Source organism: Chrysochloris asiatica, unplaced genomic scaffold (genome assembly GCF_000296735.1).
Source record: "Chrysochloris asiatica unplaced genomic scaffold, ChrAsi1.0 scaffold00029, whole genome shotgun sequence".
NCBI classification, from domain to species: Eukaryota; Metazoa; Chordata; class Mammalia; order Afrosoricida; family Chrysochloridae; genus Chrysochloris; species Chrysochloris asiatica.
The window spans coordinates 9,383,576-9,410,869 of NW_006408547.1; the positions used below are offsets into that span (position 1 = coordinate 9,383,576).

General features: G+C 37.9%; 1 pseudogene; it reads left to right on the top strand.

Annotated features, from left to right (window-relative positions):
* Positions 1-27,294, top strand: part of LOC102824177 — a 67,510-nt pseudogene that overhangs the window by 18,163 nt on the left and 22,053 nt on the right.

Genomic DNA, 27,294 nt, shown 5'->3' on the forward strand with positions numbered 1-27,294 from the left:
TATATATAGAGAGAGAGAGAGAGAGAGAGAGAGAGAGAGAGAGAGAGAGAGAGCTGAGAGCTGGTGTAGCACTATGGGCTAACTAATGCATCAGACTGCAATGTTTTTTGAACTGCAATATTGGTGGTTCAAGGTCACAGCTTCTCCTTAATGTGTGTGTGTGTGTGTGTATGTGTGTGTGTATGTAATTAAAACTGTGGGTTAATGATTGTGCTGGACTGCAAAGTCATTTTAAAATGCAAGTTTGACTGTTCAAGGTTACCAGCTGCTCCTTGGATACCCTATATGGAGTCTGTATTCTCATAGAACAGCGTTTTCTTCCCTGAAAGAATGAGTAGCTGCATTGTCATGATGGGGGGAAAAAATATCTAAGTACAGATTTTTAGGTCTTTTTCTCTCTAATACAGCTTTCCATTTTTTTTAAAACGACTTCATAATAAGCCCATGTGATATTGCCCAGTGCAATTTACACATACAGTGCAATCCCAATCCAGATTCCAATGACATTCTTCAAAGAGATGGAAAAAACATTTACAAACATTATATGGAAAGGAAAGAGACCCAGGATAAACAAAGCACTGCTTAAGAAGAAGAAGGTTGGAAACCTCTCACTCCCCAACTTTAAAATTTAATATGGGATATAGTGTTCCCAATAGCCTGGTACTAGTATAATGAAAGATACATTGATCAATGGAACAGAGTCAAGAATCCAGAAATTAACCCATCCACATACTGCCAACTGATTTTTGACAAAGTGCCTAAATATATTGCATGGGGAGGTGATCGTCTCTTCAACAGATGGTGCTGGCAGAACTGGAAAACAATATGTGAAAGATTGAAACAAGACCTTTACCTCAAGTCTTATACAAAAACCAGTTCAGCGTGGATTAAAGACCTAAATGTGAATCCTAAAATTATGAAGGGCATCAATGAAAAAATAGAGACAAAAATGAAGGCACTAATTCAGGGACTATACAGACTAACAAAATTTTGAAAACTACACAAACAAAAGTAGGCAAAATAGATGATTGGGACATACTAAAAATTAAAAATGTATGTGCATCAACAGACTTCAACAGAAGAGTAAAAAGGGAACTAACAGAATGGGGAAAAATCTCTTGCAATGGCACATCAGACAAGGGACTCATTTGTAAAATATATAGAAAACTACAACACCTTTACAAGAAAAAGACAAATAACCCAATTTTAAAAAGGGCACAGGATATGAACAGACACTTTATCAAGGAAGAGATCCGGGCAGACAACAAACATGTGATTCACGATCATTAACCATTAGAGAGATGCAAGTCAAAACAGCAATGACATGTCATCTCACACCAGCAATAACAGCAAAGAAAAAAAACAAAAAACAAAAAACTCACACCAGCAATAACAGCAAAGATTAAAAAATAAATGCTGGCGAGGATGTGGAGCGACTAGGATACTTCTGCATGCTAGTGGGAAGGCAAAATGGTCCAACCTCTATGAAAACCAATATGGCACTTACTCAGAAGGTTGGAAATAGAAATATCATATGATCCAGCAATTCCTCTACTTGGTATTTACCCACAAGAAATACGAGCCATAACACGAGTAGATATATGCGCACCAAAGTTCATAACAGCACTATTTACAATAGCAAAGAGATGGAGACAACTGAAGTGCCCATCAACTGAAGAATGGATAAACTGTGGTACATATACACAATGGAATATTGTGCTACCTTGAAGAATAACAAAGAAGCTGCAAGCCACCGCATAACATGGAAGAATCTTGAGGACATTATGTTGAGTGAAATTAGTCAGTCACAAAAGGAGAAATTCTGCATAGGACCACTAGTGTAAAAGACTAAGAAAAAGAACCCATACTAAAGGGTTGAGGGTGGGATTCTTTTCTGGTTACCAAGATGTAAGGTTTGGGGTGAGGGAAGGGAAGGGAAGGTGGAGCACAGGGTAGGGAATAGACACAGGGTAGTTTAGGTGTTAGGGAGGGGGGTAATATACAAGAAGGGAGAGGGGAATGGAAGAACAAAGTGGACAGGAAAACAATTAGGCAGGTTTGCATGGGTTAAGTGAGACAGAGGTAAATAATGATGTATGCACAACCTTGGAACAACAGGGCTCTGTGATATAGGGATTGAGACATGGTTGTAATGAGTAAAAGGGGGTAAATAATGTTAAGATGCTTAGCTGTCTTTACTTTTTTATTTTTAATGCTTTATTGTGAATTATCTGATAGTTTACATGGGAGGATATCAGCTTCACACATTGATCCTGTCTATATTGTTTCCTTGCCATGGTTGCAATCCCTTCCATGCATCATCGATCAACCAAAGGGTACACCCCGCAAGCCTGCCCCCCTATTGGCTGCACACCACTCCTCTCTCTTTCCAGGTCCAAAGTCTCCATAGCTCCATCTCCCTATGTCATAGTCTCTGCCTCCATCCCTGGCAGCACTGCTTCTCTGGGTAGGGTTCCATTCTCTGCTCTTCTCCTTCGATGGTCCTAGGGACCTCTGTTCCTCTACTGTAAGGTTAACCACTCCCCTCCCTTTGCCCCAAAATGTCCACCTTTACATTTCCAGCTCTTACAATCAGTCCTGGTAACAATTACTCACAATTGTATCACAGGAGACCTATCCACATCTCCTTTCATCAGCCCTGACTAGGCAGTATGGATACCACTCAGTGGAGATTCCACCTTGCTCCATGCCCTCTGAATCTAGGTTTGCTCTTGAAAGCTTGTAAGCCAGTCACTTGCCTCTGTAGCTCCCCCCTCCCCCCATTCTGGGTAGCCAATGTCCAAGTCTCCCATCCCTGTCCCCTCAGTGTGAGGTGGAAGTAGGAATGATCCTCGCTGTGAAGATTTGTTCACTCTTTTGAGCTACTGCTTCCATTGTTGTTGTTGTTAAGTGCCGTCAAGTCGGTTCCGACCCATAGTGACCCTGTACAGGGTTTCCGAGGGTGTAAATCCTTACGGGAGTAGAAAGTCTCATCTTTCTCCCGCGGAGCGGCTGGTAGTTTCGAACCGCTGACCTTAAGGTTCGCAGCCCGATTCGTAACCACTACGCTACCAGAGCATCTTACCCATAGGTGTGTATAAAGTTCATCAAATTGTATCAGATTATTCTTTTTCCCTCTTCTTTATTCTTCTGTTTGAGTTCTGATCATCCAGCCGTTGAAGCCAGGTCAAGTGGGTATTATCTGCAAGTGTGGGTATACTTATGCTTGTGCCCTCTCCTATCAGCTGGATGATTCACTCTTTGCTCTAGTCCACTGTGGGCATGTTGCTGACTCTGGGTCCAAGAGTCCCCTGGACTTGGCATACTGTTGGCCAACCAGGTCTTCAACTGGGTTCACAGGAGTCTATTGAGCATTGTAGGTGTTAGTTTGTAGCTTCATTGCTGTTTTTCCCTAACTTCCCCTTGCTGGTGATGAAAGTCGTCAGCAATCAGAGCATGCATTCCCATTGAGTTTTAGTCTTAGATGGGGTTGCCTTAAGGTGGACCCAACCGCTTGCGCTGATGTCTCCTGGGTGAGCCACGTGTTTGTTCTTGTAGTCAGCCTGCCTATATTGTTTTGTGTTTTTCTTGTCAGTCTTTCTTTCAGGACGTATCTTCTTTTCTTCTGGCCATTCTAGGCTGGTCTGCTTGTCCTTTCAAGTGGATCTTTCCCCTCCGAGGATTCTGGATGCCATGGTCTTGTGTAATGTAGGAGCTCTGCAGGAAGCCTCCTTCGCTGGGCACATTGTATCCCCCTTTTAGGTATTCCAATCAGTTATTGGAATAAGCTGGACTTACAAGCTTTCTATGGTGGTATTTCTGGCTATTACTTTCTCTCTCCCGCCAGTGTCTATTTATAGAGGTATGCCAGGGAAACCAAGATTCAACAGACAGCCAAGTATCTTAACATTACGTTTTCCCCATTTAAACCATGTTTCAATCTCTGTATCCCAGAGCCCTGTTGTTCCAAGGTTTTGCATACCTCATTATTTGCCTCTGTCCTACTTCAGTTTCACATTCAACCTATCATGTTTCATTTCATTCCAGTGATTAAAACCCCCTCCATGCCTCATCAAATAACCACAGGATACACCCCACAGGCCACCCTCTCCTGGCTGTCAGCAAACAGCTCCTCTCCCTCCCTGAGTCCCCTGTCCCCAGCCACTCCATCTGTCCATTCCATTATAGTCCCCCCACCATTTTGGGTCTGGGCAGTTTCCTTTACCACCCCCTCAAGGTATTCTAGTTAGTTATATGTTGGATCTGGGCCCACATGTTTTCTGTTGTAATGCCTCTGGCTGTTCCCTCCTCTCTCAAGTGTCTGTTTCACAATGGTAAGCAAGAGAGACCAAGATTCAAAAGACGGTCAAGCATCCTAGCACTTTTCCCCTTTTTTCCCCTTTCAAGCCATGCCTCAATCCTGGTATCCTGAAGCCCTGTTATTCCAGGGTTGTGCATACCTTGTCTTTTAGCTCTGTCTCACCTAGCCCATGTGAACCTGCCCAACCGTTTTCCTGTCCACCTTGTTCTTCTTTTTCCCCTCCCCCTTCCTGTGTATTACCAACCTCCCCTCCACCCCTGCTCCCAGGCTCTCCTGTGTGTATTCCCTACCCTGTGCCCATTCTTCCCCTCCTTCCCTCCACACCTCTCTTCCCATAAGTACCAGTGATTAGCATTTATATTTTTAGTTTTTGTTTTTTTTCTCCCCCCCCCCCCTTTTAGGTAGGTTCTTTTTCTTAGTCTTTTACAATAATGGTATTATGCAGTATTTCTCCCTTTGTGACTGACTAATTTCACTCAGCATAATGTCCTCAAGGTTCATCTATGTTATCCGATGGCTTGCAGCTTCCTTGTTGTTCTTCAAGCTAGTGTAGTACTCCATTGTGTGTATCTATCACAGTTTGTTTATCCATTCTTCAATTGATGGCATTTTGGTTGTCTCCAGTTTTTTGCTATTGTAAATAGTGCTGCTATGAACATTGGTGTGCATATATCTACTCGTGTTTTGGCTTGTGTTTCTTGTGTGTAGATACCAAGTAGAAGAATTGCTGGGTCTATTTCCAACCTTCTGAGGAAGCACCATATTGCTTTCCAGAGAGGTTGGATCATTTTGCATTCCCACCAACAATGTAGTATCCCAGTCTTCCCGCATCTTTACCAGCATTTGTTGTCCTCTACCGTTTTGATCTTTGCTGTTATTGCTGGTGTGACATGATATCTCATTGTTGTTTTGATTTGCATCTCTCTGATGGTTACTGATCGTGAACATTTCTTCATATGTTTGCTGGCTGCCCGGATCTCCTCCTTGGTGAAGTGCCTGTTCATGTCCTGTGCCCATTTTTTAATTGTATTATTTGTCTTTTTCTTGTAGAGTTGTTGTAGTTTCCTATATATTTTTAAAATGAGTCCCTTATCTGATGTGTTGTTGCAAAAGATTTTTCTCATTCTGTGGTTTCCCTTTTTACTCTTCTGGTGAAGTCTTTTGATGCACATAAGTTTTTAATTTTTAGTATTTTCCACTCACCTATTTTGTCTATTTTTGTTTGTGTACTTTTCAAAATGTGTGGTAGTCTGTATAGTCCCTGAATTAGTGCCCTCAATTTTGTCCCTATTTTTTCATTGATGATCTTCATAATTTTGGGATTCACATTTAGATCTTTAATCCATGCTGAGTTTGTTTTTGTTTAGAGTGTGAGGCAAAGGTCTTGTTTCAGTCTTTTATATATCACTTTACAGTTCAACCAGCACCATTTGTTAAAGAGACTGTCTCTTCTCCATGCAATGTGCCTAGGCAGTTTCGTGAAAATCATTTGTCTGTATGTGGTTGGGTTAATTTCTGGATTCTCTATTCTGTTCCATTGATCAATGTATCTTTCATTGTACCAGTATTAGGCTGTTTTGACCACTGCAGCCATGTAGTAAAGTTTGAAATTGTGGAGTGAGAGACCTCCAACCTTGTTCTTCTTTTTAAGCAGTGCTTTGCTTATCCTGGGTCTCTTTCCTTTCCATGTAAATTTAGTAATTTTCATTTCCATCTCTTTGAAGAATGTTGTTGGTATCTGGATTGGGATTGCATTGTATGTGTAAATTGCTTTGGGGAATATTGGCATTTTCACAATGTTGAGTCTTTACTGAGTCTTTGGGGTTTTCTATGTATAGGATCATATCGTCTGCAAATAAGGAGAGGTTTACTTCTTCTTTGAGGTGCTTTGCTGTCTTTTGAATCTTGGTTTCCCTGGCGTACCATTATAAAATAGACACTTGATAGGGAGAGAAAGGAATAGCCAGAATATTACCATAGAAATCTTGTAAGTCCATCTTCTGTCTATAGCTGATTGGAATATCTAAAATGGGGCTACAAGGTGCCCAGTGAAGGAAGCTTCCTGCAGAAATGATGCATTACATAAGACCATAGGTGGAATCCTGAACCCCAGCCAGAATCTTCTGAGGTGGGAAATTTGCACTGAAAGAACAAGCAGACCAGCCTGGAACAGCTAGAAGAACAGAAGATATTTCTTGAAAGAGAGACCGACAACAAAAATACAAAACAATAACAGCAGTCCCACTGATTACTAAAACAACAAGCAAGTTGCTCGCCTAGGAGACATCAAGGCAAGTGGTCAGGGCCCCTCCGCGCAAACTCCCTTCCAAAACTAAGACTCAAAAATTTGAAACTAAGGTTTCAAAAATTTAGTTGCAAAATAATATTTGAAAGATAATGGAATTTTTCCCTGAACCTTTTTTAATCCCTTCTATATTCCTCAGAGCAAAACCCTCAGTGAGATGGACAGACACAGTAATCAAACATTGGACTCACCTATAACAAGGATCATGAAGCTAAGACCAGACACCATTTGTACTGCTATGCTTTGTTACTATGAATCAGAGATAGCTTTATGGCATCTTACAGCAATGACATCTCATTTTATTCAATTCCTGCACTCATTTGAAGTACCTGGTTGAAGAGGATTCTTGTCTTGTTGTTGGTTTTAAAGGAAATAGCCTTCAATTCCTTCAAAAAAGGCATATATTTATTTTTTGTTTTAAGATGCATTGTGCCTTCAATATCTCTAAAAACATGCTTTGAATGAGTTCTGGAATATTTTCATTTTGTAGAGTGCAAATATTTCCTCTCCTCCATTTTCTTTGTTATTTCCAACTCTTATCTATATTAGATCATCTCATTCTACCTTTTATGGATCTTCCTTTTAAATATTATTTAGTTTTATTCTGGGTTTGTACTGAAAACTTGGTTTTACTGAACCAATTGCCTATCATCTCATAATTTGAATTGTGTCCAAATGAGTTCTAGGGTAAATTGGTAACCAAAAATTCAACTGATTTTGTTAACATATTTGCCAATATCGCTCAATCAATCCCATGATCTACAAATTATTGGACTATCTCTTCATTCTCCGCTTTCAAAATATATGTATTTTCATCTGTATACACAAGAATATAACTGGAATGGAATGCCCAAAATGACAAGAATTTTGTCTATCCTGTTTACCACTTTAATTCTATCATCTTGTAGATGCTCAACAAACCAAAATACCTAACCCCTTTGCTATCAAGTGAATCCCCATGTTACAGAGTAGAACTGTTACACAGTGTTGTTTGGGCTACAATCTTTATGATATCAGATCAGGAGGCTTTACTTCTGTTGTGCCACTGGCTGAGTTCGAACGTGTACTCTTTACATGAGTAGTTGAGCAGAAGCCTGTTGTGATACCACGGGACTTTGGATGTTCAATATTTACATGATAATATTGAAGGCATCCAAGTATAGGGTGACATGTAAATAAATTCCAACACATACAAAAATTATTAAATATTTGTTAGTATATTCATTTAGTTATTAAATCATTTTGGAACATTCATTAAACATCTATAACATCTAAAATAAGTCTGCATTTTGAAAACAATAGGGATAAAATATTGCTTGTTAATCTTCGATATTCACCATGTCTGACAAATAAACCAAAAATTTTTAAGTGACTTGTGTAGAAATGTATGTTTACTTATTTATAAGATGATCTAATTGTATAGAGAAGGCTCTGTTTATCACTACCTGACAGAGAAAGAAGCTATGCTGAAGACACGAGGCTTGGAAAGTACTTAAAAGAATAGGTAGACCCTAGCCACCATTAAATAGTGGTGGTCGGGATAGGACTGTAAACTGAAATCGCTGACTTTGAAAATGAAACAACACAGAATGATCTTGTTTTGTAAGAATATGTGTAATTTAGGACACATAAAGCTGAAAAGATACTGGGATAAGTGATATTGGTAAAATAGACAAATTGGCGTGGAGTCTTGATATGGCTGCGTAGGATAATGCACTGGAATGCAAAGTCTGTGGTTCAAGATCACCAGCTGCTCCTTGAAAATCCTACACAGGGTTGCTGTGAGTCAGAACCGATTGGATGGCACTTAATAACAACAATATCAAGACAGATTGGCATAGTGGCAGCAGCAATGAGTTCAAGCGTAGCAAAGATTGTGAGATTGGTGCAGGATGTCAGTACTGACCTGACAATGACACCAAACCACAACAGATGGCTAAACAAGAGTAACATTGCAAATACAGGGCTTCTGGATTCCATGATAAGATTATTTGCTGGAGATATACTGATGAAATGTTTGCAATGGAGTAACATGAAAAAAAGTATTTTATATCTGAAAACTCATTTCCATACAATGTTTCATAATAATTAACTGGAAGTGTGATAGTAAGTAGATAATTCAAGGCATAATTGATAGATCAGAGATAAATAATAGTAATAATGTTTAGGGTTTAAAACACGGATAGTATCATTTTTATCTATTTAAAATACTGCATTTAATCACTCATAAGTTAATTATTACCAGCTGCATTTTACTTATGAAGGTACTGAGGTACAAAATGGTTAAATCGATTTACAAAGATTATAGAATTTCATTTGGAAGATTGTAAAGTGGGATCAAAACCTGTCAGTATGTTGAGAAATGCCTAATTTAACTCTCAAGTTATCTAAAGTGAGCATCTTCCTATTTCACTTATTTCTTCAACATCCTTCCATAGCTAGGTAAACAGCTGTATGCACTGCCTTGTGTGAGTTTTCTATTTCTTTATGCTTTCAATAAGCACTTGGTAGGGAGTCCTGGTGTGGTGCACTGGACTGCAAAGTTGGTTTGAACCATAAGGTCTCTGGTTCAAACCCACTAGCTGCTCCTTGGAAACCGTATACAGGGTCACTATGGTTTGGAACTGACTAGAAGGTACTTAACAATAACAACAATAGCATATAGGCACTTCTCACTTTAATTCACAGAATATTTATAAAGTCTGCTCAAATTTCTCATTTGAATAATATTCTTCTGCCTTCCCAAGTAATTTAATCATATACATATAGTGTTTTAGTCTGATTTAGTTATCCCTATTTATCATTTTTTTCAATTGGATGTTTCTTAAAGAATAAGGTCAACAGTTCAAACCCACCAGTTGCTCCTAGGAAACCCTATACAGGGTTGATTATGAGTCAGAATGTGCTTGACAGCAATTAACAGCATCAACAATTTCAATCATAACAAATTTACATCAGCCAGGAGATTCCTCATTTCCCCTTGGCTAAGAGTTTAGGGCCTTTAGCACATCTGTGTTGAATAAATCTTGTTTACTGACCTATTAGTAAGTCATGATCTGAAAAATATTCCTTAAGTGCTTATGTTGCCAGAGACCACACCAGTTACTGGAAATACTGAAAAGTTCCCAAATACAGGAAGAAAACTCATAGACCCATATTTTACTCTTCTGTCTTCTTCATGGAACAGAGACAAAAAAAAAAAAAAAAAAGTAATAATAACAAAAAGAAAATCCATAATCCATTCTAAAGGATTTAGGTGACTTCTTGTATATCTGGAGATTGCAATGGTGGGAGGGAAGGACTTGGTAGTAAAAGTATTAACCTCTAGTATCTCAATAAAGCATTATCAATTGTGGCCTTATTCATTAAAAAAACAGCAAAAATACAAGCACTGAATAAAACGAGTGAATGATGGCAAAGCCAAAACAAAGTATGACTCATTAAAGTGCCTAGAGAAGTAATACTTTTCATCTTTACAAGAAACTCATCCTGCTCGTCTTTGCTCTTCTGTGAACTCTGTCTTTCCTTCTTCACCCCCAAAAAATCTCATATTTCCGACTTTTCCTCTCCCTCAAGTAGATTTCAGTTACTATATGTTTACTTTATACTTCAGTTTATTTACTATTTCTTCAGTGCCTCCTCGGAAACCCTAGACAGGGTTGCTATGAGTAGGAACTGACTTGACAGCACTTAACAACAATGCAACAATTACCACTTCAGAACATCTTCTTCTGTTTTACTTTTTTTCTTCTCTTCTTTTCTAATGTCTTGTATTTCTTTCACATATTTCCTGCCCCCTTTCCCTAGTTTCTTCTCTTTAAATCTGGTTACACTTTCCAGATATTTTCTAGTTTTGTATTCCTTTTATTTTCTTTTCGGATTTGGAACATCTCTGTCTTTTGCTTCTTGGCTCTCTTCTGTTGTCCTCAGGTACCTACTAACTTCAATTACATGTATTTTCAAAGCCCACCATTCTAATTTCTCCATGTGTCCTTCACTCCTTGATGTGCTAAAATAGTGCTTCTTGATTTTCTATTTATTCCACCAAAACTTTCTTCATTTCAAAAACCTAGCATAATGTAAAACATATAGGATTTGTATCAAAATGGTTTTATTTGTTAATTATAGTTTTAGAAATTGATAGTATACATTGTAATTTGCTAGAAAGTTAGTTATAATATAGGAGGAATAATATGTATTTCTTATATTGAACTTTGAGTCAATTTATACACTTACCTGCCACAAAGGTAAAAAAAAAAAAAAAAAAGGAAAATGATTTAAGATTATTATGATTTTTACAGATGAGGGAAAGTAAATAATTTTACAGTTATTTTTAAAGAAAGCAACCCAATAGTCAAACCAAGGCTTGAAATAATGAAAATCCTATAGTAGATTAAAGGAGGCCACACACTCTTTGACACTTTGACACTCTTCCCAGTGAGAGGTGAAGTCTGTTGTTTCTGTCTGCGAATCTGTGTAGGCTTTGTCATTGTTCTGGCAAATAGAATATGGTTGAATAGTACTATGCCACTTTGTAGATCTAAGTCTTAAGAAGCTAGCATGTTTCAATTTCTATCTCTTGGCACAATCCCTTTTGTGACTGACCGTTACGCTAGGAGGAAATCTAATATGCTGTGAAGTCCTAGGCACCAGCAGCATCAACTTGCTAGCCATGTTAGTGAACCCTGTCTGAAGTGTATCCTCCACTCTTCGTTGTGCTCCCCAAACTGAAATAGAGGCCTGCCCTTATTAAGCCTGATCTAAATTATGGAACAAAATAAGTAACAAATTATGGAACAAAATGTTATCAGTCATAAAGCAATGGCTGTGTTGACCAAAGTCCACACATTTCTTTCAGTTCTTCTGTATTGACTCTTATTTCACTTTTTGTCTGCTAAATCTTATCTTATTAGGTCTTTGTGAGAAGTTTTTTTGTTTTGTTTATTTTCATTCATCCATGTCCCACAGTAAATATTCACTACCTATACATAGCATGGACTCCCAGGTTTGTATGAATAGTTAACATGCTCATGTGCTAAGTGTTAGGCAAAAAGATCATTGATCTAATTCCAAAAAGTTAGTCATAGAGAATCCTCTGGCTTCTGGTCTCTTGTAACACTCATGGCTCCATGAATTGGCTCAGTGGTAAATAGCATATGATTGGAGGTATGTATATAAACACAATGCAAAAATGTAATAGTAGCACATCTGCATAAGTCCCTGTGAATAACTAAGGGTCAAAAGTTGGAATATAGGAGAAACTTTTTTTTAAAAAAGTTGAGAAATATTACAGTAGCAATGGATAGTGTGAGAGATAACTCAAGAAAATGAGTATGCCAGATAGTGCTGAGGTTGGCACCAGCCCACAAGAGCAACTTTCCTTATCTGTCACTTCCAATGTGCCTGTAGCCCTCAGCCTATTATTTACCTAGTAAATCATTAAGTCTTGTCAGTTGAAATGTTTGTGGTAATATCTAATTTACTCAACTACAAATGCTTCCCAGTATGTCACACCATATCCATTCAAGCCTCTTTCAATCATTTTTAACAGAGATGTTACCTTCAAAAACAGAAAAAAAAAAAATACAACTTTTCTAAAATGCTATACCACTCCATCCTCTCTGATGTCAGCTACTACTCCTCCCCTCAGTATTGACCCTTATGTCTTGGTGGTGGTGGTGTGCTGGGGAGTCAGTTTCGACTAATAGCAACCTTACATAGGGTTTCCAAGGCTATAAATCTTTGCGGGAGCAGAAAGCCTCATCTTTCTACTGTGGAATGGCTGGTAGTTTCGAAATTGTTACCTGGAGATTGGCAGCCCAACTCATATCCACTGAGGTATCAGAGTTCCTTTCCTCATGTATTGTTGTTGTTGTTAAGTGCCATTGAGTCGATTCTGACCCTAGTGACCCTGTATGGGGTTTCCAGTGAGCAGCTGGTGAGTTTGAATTGCTGACCTTGCAGTTCAAACAACTTTGCAGTCTGACGCATTAGCCCACAGCACCACACCAGGACTCCCCTTTATTTGAGTTCTGTAAATCACTGTGGGTTCTGAATCATAGTGACCCTATATAGGGTTTCCAAAGAAAGGCTGGTGGGTTTGAGGTCCAGTTCATATTGGCCTTGAGCACTCTATTCAGCAGTGTCCAGCAGGACTCTTTAGAATGCTTATTGCTGTTTTTCTTAAGTGCACTCAGTCAGTTCTAACTCATAGTGACCCTGTATAGGGTATTTAAGAAGCAGGCTTGAACTGTCAAACCTTGTGGTTTGCAGTTCAGTGCTCATTATATAATGCCACACCAGGAGTTCAGAAGTCACCAAAAAAAAAAAAAAGAGAGAGAGAGAGAGAGAGAGTGGGAGCGAGAGATACAATAAAATTGAATACACATTTCTGAATTTTATCTTGAGAATGACCTCATATTTGCAAGAATGAGATATCATCATACACAACTATTTCAATATATGCAACTATTGATATATAGCACAGTAGATATGTTATCACATTACAGAATATGTGCATTTATGTTTATAGATCAAATGAAATTGACAATTACCGTTATGTTTTATGCATGGGTACTGGTGACTTGAGATTAAATTTTTAGTAATAGCATCATGCTGGGATCACAGAAGAGACAATATTTCACATCATTTAAATTGGCAGTGAAGAAGATGTGTTCTGGACTCTGGAATGGCTCATGGAGTGGACACATGGATGACAAAGTCATGAATATCCAGCGTGCATGTACAGAGTTTGAATTAACTTTTATTTTTCATTTAGTATGCTAGCATAAAATATCACTTTCGGACAAACACTAGATTACTTACCACAAGAATGACAGTAAAAACCAGCCCCTCTGTAGGAGAAAGACTAGACTTTCTGTTTCCGTAAAGATTTATAGCCTCAGAAACCCTATACAGAATCTCTATAAATCAGAAGAAACTCGACAGCACTTAACAACAATTTATGTCACAATAGGTAAATTTTTATTATATACAGCCAGATGCTGTTGAATTCATTATGACTCATGACAATCTCATGTGTGTCAGCTCAGAACTGGGTTCCATAGGCCACTCAGCAGATGATTTTTCATAAGTAAATGACCAGGTCTTTCTTCTGAGATATCTCTGGACAGGCACAAACTTCTAGATTTTTCATTTAGTAGCCAAGCATATTTAATGGTTTGTACTACCAGGGACTTCTTAAGTATATATATTATGTTAATATATAATTAAATTGGTTTTGAAAGGGAAAAAACAACCCGGTGTCGCTCATCAACCACACAGTACACCACACAGCCTGTCTAGAGACTTTTAATCAGGGTGAGGAAGAGCAAGGTGACCTCCGCCAAAGAGTGAAGGCAGAAAGGAAGGTCAACAGGAAGGGAGTGGTCTTATATAGGTGCAAATTAGGAGATCACACGTCATTGCTGGGGTGATTTAGCTCTGGCCTACCAAAAGCCATGTTGCCTTTTAAACTAACCGTCTTATAGCTTAGTTTGAAGGGAAGGGAGAGGGAAGAACCCGGAAGATACAGCCTAAAATGGCAGGGCCTGATTGTGACTGACTGATTATTGTAACAGGTTTGATATTTCATATTTATGTTTATTTAAGCATTTTAAAGATCTTTTTTATTGGAGAGTCTGAGGAACATTTTTCTATTCATGTTCACTTTATATTTACCCATTTATGGGGTTTCCCATTGCATCTCATGCTGCAGCCAGCTGTACGAGCATAAACTCAAGGATGCAGCCTATTGAACTAACTGGAATGTGCACCTAGGCCAGTGTTGCCCTCCTGGGGTGTGAGTATGAAGGGGTTCACAGGAAGGAAAGAATCCTTAGAATGAGATCTGAAGGAACCAAGGACCAGTGTGTTCTTTCTAAAGTTTTTCAGTATCTTTTTCATTTCTCATGATTCCAACTTAGTCTTGAAATATTAGATTTGCATTATAAAAGTATTAAAAACTGTATTTATCAAATACAGTTTTTAAAGTCTAAATGAACAATGCTCCTTATATGGACAGTTATGATTTTGTATAAATATCATTAATGTTAGATTAACTTTACTATGTTATTGCTGCTGCTGCTGCTGCATTCTGTCAAGGGGTTCAGTATAGGGTTGCTGAGGCTGTAAGTCTGTAAGGAAGCAGAAAGCTTCATCCTACTGTGGAGAGACTTGGATTCAAACTGTTGACCTTCTGGTTAGCAGCCTGATGTGTAACCCGCTATGCTACCAGTGCTCCTTATAACTTTTATGACTTTTCGATTGTTGTTGTTATTGTTAAGTGCCATCAAGTTGATTCCAACCCAAAGCAACCCTGTATAGGGTTTCTGAGGAGCAGATGGTGAGCTTGAACCGCCAACCCTGGAGTTCAAAAGATTATATCACTAAAATCTATCCTTGTAATTTCAATTATTTAGGTCACTCAGGTGCATAATAATAAGTGTATAAATAAAACTAATCATCAAAAACATAAAAACGAACTTAGAAGCTGCCATCCATAGGAATTTAGATATATAAGGTAAATAGACAATCTAAACATAGTGTTGTTTCAATTAAAGACCATTTATCTTGTTTTAAACTTTTCTATCTAACGAAATATTTTTGTAGTATACTATATATATTATGCTTCAACAAGCAAGCACTTAATAACATCTGCTATGTGGGTGTATTCCAGAAGTTCTAGCTGTAATTGCCAAAACTATGAAAATATAACATTCCTATGGGAATTTTTTTTAAATGTAGAATGTTTTCTTCCTTCCTTTTTTATGTTCATGTTCATATTTGTAAACAAAAAATGGAAGTACTTAAATTCATGAATTTACTGTGAATAAAGGGCAAATTGTGAGAGATTTTATATCCTAGAAATGATTTGTAATAAATATTGTATTTTAAGCATTCATAATCTATTCAAGACTATCCAAGTACTGCGTTATTCAGTTTTCAGATCACTGTTTTCTGAATACAAGGATCATTTAGTGAAGGGTAGAGGGACAATGCCAATGTGTTATGCATTCCTTACCTATTGGGCACCGTGCAAAATGCATCCCCTCAACAAATAGCATTCTTCAATGTGTTTGAAGTTGATTCAGTCTCTTTTGATAACTGCACATGAAAACAACATGCAATACGTGCTGATTTTTGTCGTTGTTAAGTGCCATCAAGTTAGTTCCAATTCATAGCGAATTGTATGTGTAGGATTTTTGAGGGTTTTTGTTGTTGACACGCTATCATTTATTCTATCATTTATTAGTTATATCTTAGACAAACTTAGCCTCTGTCTCAGATCCCGTAGGTGTAAACCGAGGACAATTATACTTCCTACTAGTGGTTATGAATCGGGCTGTGAACCACAAGGTCAGCGGTTCAAAACTACCAGCTGTTCCGTGGGAGAAAGATGAGGCTTTCTGTTCCTGTAAAGATTTACAGCTGTGGGAACCCTGTGCAGGGTCACTATGAGTCGGAACCGACTCCACAGCATATAACCACCAGCACCACCACCCACAGATATTTATTTAGTGAATTTAATGTGTCAATATATGACCAATAAGGGCGGTTTCTGAAACATAATGAGTGCTATGTAAGAGTTTAGTTTAACATTGATGTAGAAAGCGTTTCACATGAAAAGCACATACTTGCCTCTGTTTTCTTAGAAGGTAATATATAGCAGTTAACACAGTTCATTCTGCTCTGGGCTTCAGTGAAATGCGTACTACATGCCAGGGTTCATTTCTCAAATACTGATTGAACACACTGCATCAGTCCCTTTGTGAAGTGACAAGAATGTCATTTCAGTAAGTCAGGACACATAATTCAAAAAGGGAGCTCACTAAGTATGATAAGAAGTTAGGTATACATCTTAGCAAGGTGAAAGAATCGAAGCATCTGAAGGTAAGCGGTGAGGCATGACCACTGCTCCTATTATGGCACCAGTGCACCTTAGTTCGAGGCCTAGTCTACTAATTATAATATTGTGAACCAGTTGTGAACCAAATCAATAACTTTACCCTTCAAGCTTTCATTTCCTCATTGTGAAATATAAAATTACATACCCCACAGGGATTTTGTAAATGAGATCCTTATTTTAAAATAGTTAATAATGATAGAATATTATGGATCAGGCAAAGTGCAAGAAACATTATATGCATTTTTAAGAATCATTCATCAAGCACTTATAATAATATCTAACATATTAATAAATATTTTTAAATGGTTGATGTTATGTGTTTTCAAGTAGATTCCAACTCATATTGACCCAACAGAACAGTGTAGAACTGCCCCATAGGGTCTCCTAGGCTTTATCTTTACTGAAGGAGCTCCTCAGGTTCCAACCCTGGAGACCCTATAGGAGTCTACATTGTCCTATAGGGTAACTGTGAGTAACAATCAACTAATGGCAATGGACTGGCAAGTCTTTTCTCCCACAGAGCTACTTGTGGACTCAAACTACCGAATTTAGCAATCTAGTACTAAACTTTACATCATTAGGGTTCCTTCCAAAATACCAACCTGTTAATAACGTGGCATTGTGGGTTAATGTGCTATACTGCAAAGTCAGTTAGAACCATAAGATGGGTGGTTCAAGCTCAAGACTGGGTTGTGTTTCACTCCTCAAAAACCCTATACAGGGTTGCTATTGGTCAGAACCAACTCGATGGCACTTAACAACCACAACAAATCATTTAATATTTAATATTATGTGTGCTATTTCTTATAACACATTGTAGATTTGAATCTGAATTGAAGTTATATTCCTTACCCTGCAAAGCATACTTCCAATGACTTTTTAAAGAATCTGAATCTCTTACTAGATAAACCAAACAGACAGGAAGCCTTCTACTTGGGATGTTTATGAATTGCAGGATATGGGATGTTTATGTTACTCTAAATAATCAGAACAAATGATTAATTCTGAGAGGTTTATGTCATGCCCAAAGATACTTAACATAAACTGAACATGTAAAGTGTGAATGGAGGAGATAGCACTGAGACTGAATACTGTGTTTTCTTCTCCTCATCTAATGGACAAATGAGGAGAAAGTTGTGAAAATAATTTTACAAATTATTGTAAAATAAAGATCTCATTTACAACATCCCTATGGTGTATGAAACTGTATCAATTATATCTTCTCCAAAATCATAATGAGTTAGACTGCTCCTAACCCATGTCCAGGGTTACTTAACTAGCTTTAGGAAATCCAGTTACACAAAAATTTTGCTTCATTCATTGAATTCACTGTAATAATCTGAAGGTAAAACAAAGAATAGTATAAAACAGGGACAAACCATGGATTGCTTAGGAAGCAAAGGTAAATAATTTTAATTTTATTCTAATACTGATAAGCCAGTTGAAGGTTTTATGCAGGAAAATCCTATGATACACTTTATGTGGTTTTCAAAGTTCACCAACTTACTCAAGAAGGTAGGGAGGGCTGGAGAAAAAATATTACATAAGGGGCTAAACCAGACAAGTGATGAAAGTATCTTGGAAGAGGTAGTAATGCCAAACTTCCACTAAAGTGGAAGCAATGTGAATGGAATATGTGAGGTAACTTCATTCGAAGAAATGAAAAGTGAGGTAACTTCATTTGAAGAATCTCAACCTAGATTTTATGCTATCAGGAAATAAGCAAAAATAGAAGAATCAGTTTTAAAGAAAAAGAATTATATTTTAAATTTAAGTAACTAGTGATTCTATTTAGGAACACATGGAAATCTGGGGAAGGATCATATTTTGAAAGTGTGAAAAATCGCATGATGTTTTGATCATTTTAAATGAGATATCTATTAAATAATTGTATCCATGTGTAAGTTGGCACTTGGATAAGGTTTTTTTCTGGAGTTTGGGTTTAGAAACTTTACTTAGACATCTATTAGAAGAAACTGAGCTGAGTATAGATGCATGTCCATAGGACATTATACACTCATATATACTTGTTATTTAATGATAACAAGTACATGGAAACATGGAAGAGTAGAACTTAAATGGGACTTCAGAAAGTTAATGGAAAAATGGATTAATAGATAATGTCAGTCTTCCATAAGCATTTTCAATATGTTGCTGTTGTTGTTTGGTGCCATCAAGTCAGTTCCAATACATTGTGACCCTGTGTACAACAGGAGGAAACAATGCCTGGTCCTGAGCCATTCTCACAATTATTGTGAAGTTTGAGTCCAGTATTGCAGCAACTGTGTCAACCACTGATCTAGTGGAGGGTGGTCTTTTTTTGGCTGGCTATTTTACCAAGTATGACATCCTTCTCCAGGGACTGGTCTAATATGAAATGAAGTCTTGCTAGTCTCACTCTTATACTTCTTCCAAGACATATTTATTGTTGTTGTTATAGTTAAGTGCCGTCGAGTTGATTCAAACTCATAGCCACCCTGTACAGGGTTTCTGTGGAGTAGCTGGTGGATTTGAAGTGCTGAACGTATAGTTTGTCATCCAGTGCTTATCCTACGGTGCCACACCAGAAATCCTAGACATATTTGTTGTTATTTTTAAGTGCCATCGAGTCATTCTAACTCATAGCAACCACGTATAGGGTCTTTAGAGAGTGACTGGTGAGTTTGAATTGCCAAAGTTGCAGTTCCAACCGACTTTAAGATTCAGTGCTTTATTCTACAATGCCACAGTCACATTTAGAGGAAGGAGAAGAATGTAGGAGACCTATCGATCTAACAGGTAAGATGGAAATGACAGAATTTAGTGTTTTATAAGTCAAGATAAAAAAGGAAAATGTGGATATTTGTGATGAATGGTGCTGACATATTACTGAATCAGATAGTAGAGGCTGATGAATTTGCTGTTGTGAACATCTTTGGAGACCTCAACAAATGTAGACTTAATAACGTATAGTGGCTAACGTTTGTTTTTGGTAGCAGAGAAATTGAAGAAGGATGTAGACAGCAATTTCAAAATATTTTTTGTTAAGTAAATACACACAGAATTAGATCAAGGATTGGAAAAGCATATAGAATAAATTATTATAATTATTTTACTATCGATGAGTTGTGGTCATATTTGTGGGCTGGTCAGATTAACCTCATGAAGAAATACAAATTACAGATGCAGATGATAAACTGATTACAGAAGATCATTTTTTTGAGAAGATAATATGGAATTAAATATGTAGAACAAAGGAAAGATTGTCCTGCTATGGAAGTAAAGGAATTTCATGCTTGGCAATAAGAATAAAGTTAATATGAAGAAGACGGCAGGTAAATCGTTTCTGTGATGAGGAAAGAATGTGTTCTCATCATGTGCTTTAAAATAGTGGATTGCCCAGTGCATTCCCAAAGACTGTCTCTAGGCTGCTTCTGCCGTGCTAATATTGGTCTTTTCTCTGTGCATAGGCTTCCTGCCCAGCCCAAGGGCAGTTCTTCAATGACCAGTCTCCAGATGCTGGGTAACATTTTACGAAAAAAAAACTTGAAATTATATTTTCTCTCTTACAGTTTTGCTCTTTTGACCTTTCAATACAATAAAACACCAGTGTTGTTGTTATTGTTAGGTGCCATTGAGTATGTTCCTGATCATAACAACCCTGTGGGAATTAGAATGAAACACTGCTCTGTCCAGCAACATCCTTATCATTACTTTCACACTTGCATCAATTGCTGCTGCCACTGTGTCAATCCATCTTGTTGGGGTTCTTCCTCTTTTTTTGCTGACTCTCCATTTTACCAAGCATGATGTCTTTCTCAAGGGACTGGTCTCTGCTGATAACAGGTCCAAAGTATGAGAGACAAATTATTGCCCTTCTGGCTTCTACAAAGCATTGTGTCTACTGTGATTCCAACTCAGATTCTCTGGCAGACTATTGTAGCTTTAATCGTCTTCTCCAATGTCATAATTAAAATGTATTGATTCTTCTATGGTCTTCCTTATTAATTGTCCAGCATTAACATGCTTATGATTGATGCATTTGAAAATACCATGATGTGGGTTAGACACACCTTAGTCCTTAAACTGATATCTTTGCTCTTAAACTTTTTTAAGAGGTCTTTTGCAGCCGATTTACTGATGTGACATGTATTTGATTTCTTGACTGTTGCTTCCATAAGTGTTGATTGTGTATCTAAGCAAAATGAAGTTTTGACAACTTCAATCTTTTGTGTATTTACCATAATGTTTCCTATTGGTCCAGTTGTCAGAATTTTTCTTTCCTTTTCACTGAGCTAAAATCACATGCAAACTGTTGTCTTTGATCTTTATCAGTGTTTTAAGTCTTCTTCACTTCTAACAAGCAAGGTTATATTGTCTGCATATTGCATATTTTTAATGTGCCTTCCACTAACCCTGATGCCTAATGCCATGTTATTCTGCATATAACCCAGTTTCTTGGATTATCTGCTCAACACACAGATTGAATAAGTATAGTGACAGGTTACAATCATGGTCTTTCCTGATTTTAAACCATTGAATATTTTCTTCTTCCAGCTCACTGGTTCTGCCTTCCATCTCATCTATTCTATTCCTTAGTCCTTCCAGAGTGTTTTCTATTTCTGCCACTTTGTTATTGATTGTTTGGTTCTCTTTCTGTAGGTTTTGAATTGTTTCCAATGCTGTATCTGTCTTATTTGATTGTTCCTGAAGCGCTTTCCTGACTTCCTCCTTATTTTTCTCAACTCCATTTTAAAGTGTTTTGAAACAGTTTATAATCATTATTTTTTTTCAATTCCCTCTCAGGCATTTCCAAGGCTTGCCCTCCTTCCAGAATGGAGTCCAGGTCTACTACTAGGTCATTTGTCTCAGACATTTTATCTTGTTTCTGGACATGTGCTGATATGGGCATCTACTTTTGCTTCTTGGACATGTTTAGTTACTTAATTGAGTATGTGTTTTGGTATTTTTTATGCTTTCTGATTGCTTCCAGAAAGATGTGATCAAGAGGTGGATTTCCCTTTTCACTCTTCTGATTGCGTAACTCAGAGTAACTTTCACTTTGAGTTTTTGTCAGAGTGAAAGTTACCAAGGTTTTGCCTGTCTCCCTGGTATATGGCAGTTGGTATTGGTTCTTGCCTGGATTTTGGTGTTTTATAGAGTGTGATTGTAGCTTGACTATATGGCAGCAGTTGCTGACTCATCTTGGGTAATATAGGGAGATAGAGAGTCCCCCAAAGGTAGAAGGGGGAGCATAAAATAGCCAAACAGCTCCAGCAAAACAAAACAAAAAACTCTAAAACAATAACAGCAAAAACTAGACCGAATACTGCAATCTATATAATCACAGAAAAGGGAGAGGAGGGAGAGAAGAAAGAAAAAAAAAAGTCTGTAGCCTAATTTGAATATGACATTAATGTCTTCTCATCAGCTTCTTGCTTTCAAAGCTGCCTGAGAGATTTCAAGATGCCAGTGTTTGTTGTTATGCTATACCTCAGGCTTTAATTTAATTTTTAGCATGTTTTGTTTTTAAACTCTCTTTCCCTCTCTACAGCCTTGTGCTGGCCTTTCCTGTCATTTAAAAAAAAGCTCACGGCCTCTGCTTGGGCTGAGTATCTGTGCTCATGTGTGGCAGAAGAACCCACCAGTAGTGAGGGTGGAGGAGGTGTCCACTAGCTCAGGTTCCCCGTCTAGTCAGCAGAATGGAGGTGGGCAAATAGTGGGGGTGCCAATGACCAGATACCAAAAAAAAAAGGATATTAGAACAAAGCAAAACCGACAAAGTGTATTGTCCACCTCTGCTCCAAGGTTCCCCTGCATTTTTCCGTGGTGTTTCTGCTTCACCACTAGGTCTTGCTGTTTGGTCTCGTCCAAGATGTCGGCTCCGGGACTCCGAGCCGGGCAGCTTCAAAAGTACGATATTTCTTACTTTAGCTTCAAGTTCCAGTAGCTATAAGCCTTCAAACTTTTAAAATATTCCTATCTCTGTGGTTCTGAGTTTTGGAGCTCTGCCCTGGATCTGCTTTGCCTGGTATTCTGTGCTATTGCTGGCGGGAAATCTCACTGCACCTCCACCCTAGCCGCCATCAAGCCCCCACCGTTCAGTATTTTCTTGTCCTGCTATAACAACTGCCTCTGGGAAATGCACAGGTTTCTCATGAGCACAATTAAATATTCTGGAATACTCATTCTTTGCGAAGGTATCTATAATATAGCATGTTCCACATAGTTGAAAGCCTTTGCATAATCAATAAAACACAAGTAAATATCTTTCTGGTGTTCTCTGCTTTCAGTCAAGACCCACATTATGTCAGCAATGATGCAGACTTGGATTTCTGGAAGTTCTTCATTAAGGTATTATTGTTACAACCATTTTTTTAAATTATTATCCTCAACAAAATTTTACTTGTGTATGATAGAAATAATATTGTTCAGTGATTTCCACATTCCATTGGGTTACCTCTCGTTGGAATGGGCACAAGTATGGATCTCTTCCATACAGTTGGCCTGGTAGCTATCTTCCAAATGTCTTGGTATAGATGAGTGGATGCCTCCAGCACTGCTTTAGGTTGTTGAAATATTTCTACTTGTATTCCACCATCCCTGTACACTTATTCTTTGCTAATGACTTCAGCACAGCTTGTACTTCATACTTCAGTACTTTTGGTCTTGGTTCTCTTGAAATGGTCCAACATTCACAATTTCTATTTGGTACAGTGATTCTTTGTCTTCCTTCCATCTTCTTCTGAAGCTTTCTGTATCATTCAATAGTTTGCCCATAGAATGCTTCACATTGCAAGTTGAGGCTTGAATATTTTCTTCAGTCCTTTCAGGGTATTGGAATCTTTCTTCTGAAGCCCATGGGATAGTGATTACAACTTCTTCTGTGTCTCCCTACGGGATGGCAAAACATAGGAGCTGTGCAAATGATGAAGTTGTTCTCCTGAGTTTTGGAACTAAGTAACGCTTGTTGGAGTGTCATGCACAAAAATCTGTTGTGAACATTGTTGTCCTAGGACATCTCTAGGAGGTTAAATTGGTTCAATCTAAGGGCTGGATACATGTAGTGGCTTCAAGTGTTAGCTATAGAATGGACACTAATCAGGTTGTCATATCATCGCTCTGTGAATAAAAATTGTTCTGGAGCTAAAAGGAAGAAGCCATCTTCCTTGGAGGTGTTGCCAAATCAATGTGAATAGAAAATGTGTTACATGTGGATGGACTATCTTTATGGTGTCCACAGGATCTGTAGGACACTGAAACCTATGATAAGACAACTTACTTGGAAGGGAGGTGTCAAGATTGGAACATTATTTGCCACAGGGCTCCTGAGTAGACAGATCAGTCAAAAAGCTTAAAATGCAAGGGAAAATAGGAATAGTAAAACTACCAAAATGTGTATAACGTTTCTTTTTTCTCACAAATATTAAATCCCTTCTGAGTCCTAAGAACAAAGGATGAAAAGGAAACAGCAGTCCTTTTTCCAAAACATGTTGGGCCTCTTTGAGATCTTAGGTAAGACATGTGGGCTGCTTCCCACAGGAATAACTAAAGGAAATAAAAGTCTGTGGATAGAATAGAAATATCTATGATTTGAGTTAAATAAAGGGGATGGAGGCTGGGAGTTAATTCAAGATGTCCTATTACAGATTTAATTTTGTAAATTCAGTAATCTAGACAACCAGTAAGACTTATCTTATTCTTGAGTTGGATGCTGTGTTTGTGGGGCAGTGAATTACTTAATGCCTCGTCTATCAATAGTCTTTGTAAACTCTGACCTAACAACTTTGCCTTGAAGGAACTCTGTAAGAGATGGTGGGAGAAGTGATTAGTGGATGATCTGATTCAGTTATGAATGACGGTGACAGGTCTGGTTTGAATGTCAATCTTGGAACTCTAATTTGAGTATAAAATTAACCATCTCATGAAGCAGGAATGGAATCTCACTACCATTAAAGAAGAGCCAGGGGTAGAGCTTGTCCTTTGTCTCTGAGGTCCCTGAACATTGAATCTCTTCAACCCTGCTACAGAAAGCTGTGACAGTGGGGGTGGAGTAGAAGAATTACAGAGGAACAGCAACAGCAGAACCAAGAACCAGAGCAAGAGACAAAATGGTGGACTTCTGGGCCAAGGTGTAAGTAAAGCTGAATGCTTTTTGTCTTGTTTGTGGTTTGGTATATTTCTAGGCACTTAAATTCCCACATAGTTTTTCTCTGATGGTAAAAACTGGCAGTGCCCTTGGATCAGGACATGTCCAGCTATTCATCAGTGAGAATATAAATTTTTTTCATACAGTTCAAGAGAACCAGGGTCCCCTGGATAGATTAACATTCTTTGCATATGATCGTGCAAGTAATGCTTGCTGATGTTTTCCCTCAGCAGTGTGCACCTCAGACTAACTAAAAAACCTGTAAACGCATTTAAACCTGTAATTCATAATATATACTTTCATATATACTGCTTGTTGTTGTTGCTAATTGGTGTTTAGTAGCTTCCAACTCATAGTGACTTTATCTACAACAGAACAAAACTGAGCCTATGCCATCCTCGCGATCACTGATAAGTTTGAGCCCACTGTGACAGTCACTGTGTCAATAGATATTACTGAAGGTCTTTCTCTTTAGACTGACACTCTATCATTTTTACCATTCCCTGGAGAGGCATGCTGTGCTTCTCCAGGGAATGGTCCCTCCTGATAACTTGTCCAAAGTACCTGAGATGAAATCTATCCATCCTCACTTCTAAGGAGCTTTCTGGCTGTACTTCTTCCAAGACAGATTTATTCATTCTTCTGGCAGTCCATGGTATATTTAATATTGTTCACCAACACCATAATTCAAAGGTATCAAGTCTTCTTTAATCTTTGTTATTCATTATCAATCTTTGCTCAATCATTGTCAAATATCTTTGATCATTGCTTTCCTTTTAGTTGTTGTTGTCAAGTACTGTAGTGTCATTTCTGACTCATAGTGACACTACAGAGTTACAGAGGAGTGGCTTGAGCCCACCTGGTCAGTTTGAGCCCACCCTGAGGTTAGCAGTCCAGTGCTCATTCTACGATGCTCCTCCAACTTTCACACGCATATGAAGCCACACTGCACATGGTTTGGGTCAGACACACTTTAATCTTCAAAGTGGCATCTTTGCTTTTTAATACCTTAAAAAGATCTTCTGCAGTGGATTTACTCAGTGCAGTAGCTGTTGTGAGTTCTTGACTGATGTTTCCATAACATTATTCAGGATCCAAGGAAAATGCAATCCATGACAACTACAATATTTTGTTTGCTTATTGGTCTACCTTCTATATTGTAATTTTTACTAATTGTGCTAATAATGTATTTTATGATCAGTTTTTGTTTTTTTTCAAATATGGTGTTTGTGGCTGCATGCTGTGGAGTCGGTTCCTACTCAAAGTGACTCTATACAGGATTTCTGAGGCTGTAAGTCTTTATGGGAACAAAAAGGCTCATCATTTTCCCACGAAACAGCTGGTAGTTTCAAACTGCTGACCTTGCGGTTCACAGCCCAATTCATAACCACTACTCTACCCTAAATATCAGTGTTTTGAAAAACAACCACTAGTTGGCGCTCCATTCATCTAGTTTCAACATCATGAGCTAACTGTTCAGGTTTTGGGCCAGGGTATGACTTCTCCTGGGGGGAGCAAAAGGTGATAAGTGTAGCCACTAACATCAGCATTCTTCACCAGTGAAGTGTGTTTACAGGTTTTCTTCTTCTTTTTCTAATTTGGTGTTGATGTTACATTTTCTAATACATTGTACTTCTTTTGATCTGGGAAATAAGTTTATATTGAGAAATAAGTTGCAAATTTGTTATTTGTTGCTGTGCAGTGCCATCGAGTTGGTTCTGATTCTTGAGATCCTGTGTAGGGTTACTGAGAAGCGACTGGTGGGTTTGAACTGCCAATGTTTCAGTGCAGACTGACCTTGCAGTGTGCTGCATTATCCTGCAGTACCACATCAGAACTTCAAGTTGCAAATATATGATATTATATTTCGACTTTTATTCTTGAATATTAGTGAAGTGCTTTTGTCATTTTTAGTTCCAATCCTAAATGTTGATTCCTTCTGATCCTAAAAAAAACATGAAAACTGATTTACCATAGAGACATTATTGTAAGTGGAACTCACTCTCATTTCACCAATTCTGAGTTTATATATTTATCTTGTTGTTGTTGTTAAGCACCGTTGAGTCAGTTCTGACCCATAGTGACTCTGTATAGGGTTTCTAAGGAGTGGCTGGTAAGCTTGAACCACCGACCTTGAGGTTTAAATCGGCTTTGCAGTCCAGCACATTAACCCACAGCCCCACACCAGGAATCCATATATATTTATACATCATTGATAAAATAAAGTTATAAAAATAGAGATCTGATAATAAATGTGTATCATGTTTACAAGGGCTATTTAATTTGCATTATAGCATAATGCATTTCTACCATCAAATGTAATAGACATGTATTTAAAATATAAAATTTGGCATATGCTTATTTTTTCTGTATATTACCAATATGCTTTGGGTTGTGCATTTATTAAAAATATATTTGAATCTAATAATATTTAAGGTTAAATAAAACGTGTACTTGACCACTTGGAATAAATATATTTGAATCTAATAACATTTAAGCTTACATAGAAATTATACTTGACCACTTAAAATATCATTTTCTAGGGAAACCCTATAGGAAGCTCTGGTAGCGTAGTGGTTACGAATCGGGCTGCGAACCTTAAGGTCAGCGGTTCGAAACTACCAGCCGCTCCG